Here is a 2,469-nt window from a genome sequence, read left to right as displayed (position 1 = left end):
ATGCATGTAGCCACTCCCGTTATGTATCTTAATTTGTTGATTGGCCAGCATAGTGTGCATAGCTGTCTCTCGCATCTGGAATATTTCAATTCTGTTATTTTGTAGTTCAATGAATTACATACCACCAGTTGATGCGTATCCCCATATTTTTGTGTCAGTATGGTGGCCTGTGTACTTTCTCATATGATTGGCCATATGTAAAAGGGCATATCTGGATTTGGGCTTACTAACGATGGGGCCCCGTTCAATAAATCCTTCAATTTCTGAAAGGCCTCAGTGTGTTCTTCAGTCCAATAAAACCTATCGGATCATAATAGGTCATATAGTATTTTAGTGTGTTCTGCAAATAGGGGAGTAAAGTTCCTTGAGAATCACAAGATCCCTATTGCCCGTTGTAGTGCAGTGTGATCCGTTGGAAGGGGCAATGAGTTAATCAGTTGCAGTCTGTCCCTGCATATGCTTTTGCCTTTTCCTGATATTGTTACCCCTAGAAATCGTACCTATGTTTGGCATATTTGTGCATTCCCACCATTCAGTTTGAGTCCCCCTTTTTGTAGTGCCACTAGCACCTCCCCTAGATGTGTCTTATATAGTTCTTCTGTAGCGCTACACACCAATACGTCATCTACATATTGGATGACATTTTTCATGCATGTTAAGCCCTGCATTATTCGTTTCATGGCAGCGTGGAATATTGTGGGGCTGTCTCTGAGTCCTTGTGGTAACACATTCCAAACATACACCAACCCTTCAACCGTGAATGCTGTTAGTTCCCGTGAATGCTCATGTAATGGGAGAGAGTAGAACCTGTTAGAGATATCTAAGACACTGAAGACCCTCATGCCATGCTAATCATTTCTGGAAATGAGGCAACTTACTGTGGTCTGGACTGTAGATGTTTGTTAATTATGTGGTAGTCAATTGTTAAACGGAATGAGTCATCAGGTTTCTTCACTGCCCATACCGGTGATACAAATGGTACCCACCCTGTATGTTCTGTAATGGCCCCCCTCTCCTGTATCATTTATTTGTTCTGCCGCCTCAGGGGGAATTCCATAGGGTTTTACGTATCGTGGAATGCTTGTTAGTTTTAATACTACATTATCCTGCATCCTCCCAAAATCTAGTCTGCGTTTTGCCCATATGTCTGGAAACATCTCCTCCCAATCTGTTAGGATGCCATTTGTGTGTGTGAGGATATGTGTATCACCCTTCATTGTTGCTGTGACAACCGCCATTGGTATCACTTGTACTGTTCCTGCTGTACCTTGAAGGCGGAGGCATAGATTTGCTAAGTCCATCACCGCCCCCCTTTTCAACAATGTGTCAATTCTCAAAATATCTTCCTCCCCCCTGTGGCGCTTGGCTGCTTGCCCATATCCACCCCGTTTCAGCAGATCTTTAGTTCCTTTACCGGGGAAGTAATTATAGGGCCGCCCAATCTTTGCATTTTTGTCATTTTCAAAGATTTGGTGTCTATAAATTCACCCTTAGTCAGAGTTAGTGCTGCCCCACTATCTACCAATATGGTTGTGTTGTGTGTGACTCCACCAGCGGAGAAAGAACCTTCTGCCGTCATGCGGCCCCATCTATCTTGGCTTAGGGGTATCACTGCGGCCTCCAACTCTGCTGGTTTGTCTCTGTCCTAGTACCCGCTGGAGCTTGTCACAGCAGCCACTGGCGTTGCCCCTGTACTTGTCACTTGTTCTCTCAATGTCTGCACTTTCTCCTTTATGTCATTTAGCTCCTGTTGTTGCTCCCAATATGTGACCCAGGGTCGTATTACCCCTTCTGCATTTTGGTACAATTTAGCCCCTGTCTTTGTATCGTACAACACCTTGCCTGCTGTACCTCTCCCGCGTCCTCTGCCTCCTCTACCCCAGCCCCGAAAAAATGTAGAATCCTCGCTATATATTTCAGCATCATAAGTAATATTCCTCACTGGTGTCAGTGTTTCCCACTCCTGCTCCTCCATGTACTTGCCCTCTGCCCACTGTTTACATTCTCTTACAGGAATAATTTTTCTTACCGCTAGCCATGAATCATCTGCTGCATTCAACACATATGCCCATCCTTGTCATGCTTTGAGCCTTTCTTCAACATCCAATTTCCCTTCCACCACCCTTGTAATCTCATCCGGCAGCAATTGCCAAATGGTCATCTTTTCTTCTACCCCCAAGTTCCTCATTAATGTCTGTGTTAACATATCCGCGAAGTCAGACGGGCTCTGGTGCCTTCCAATCTTTAGTACCTGCATTAGCTTTGGGAGCGCCAGTATCCTGTGGTGTTTTTTCATTAGTGCCATAATGGGTTCTATGCGCACCCTCCATCTTGTGCCTGCCCCTTTATCCACATCTTCTACTGAGTTCCTATCATCCACATCAGAAAATCCCGGAATTATTAACCGAGATGGGTTGCATACTGCCTTTAGTATCATAATTACTTGTCCCCTATCCAATCTGTGTGCAT

This window comes from Ambystoma mexicanum, chromosome 2q (genome assembly GCF_040938575.1).
Source record: "Ambystoma mexicanum isolate Mex_15411 chromosome 2q, UKY_AmexF1_1, whole genome shotgun sequence".
NCBI lineage: Eukaryota > Metazoa > Chordata > Amphibia > Caudata > Ambystomatidae > Ambystoma > Ambystoma mexicanum.
Note: the sequence above shows the minus strand (reverse complement) of the source record.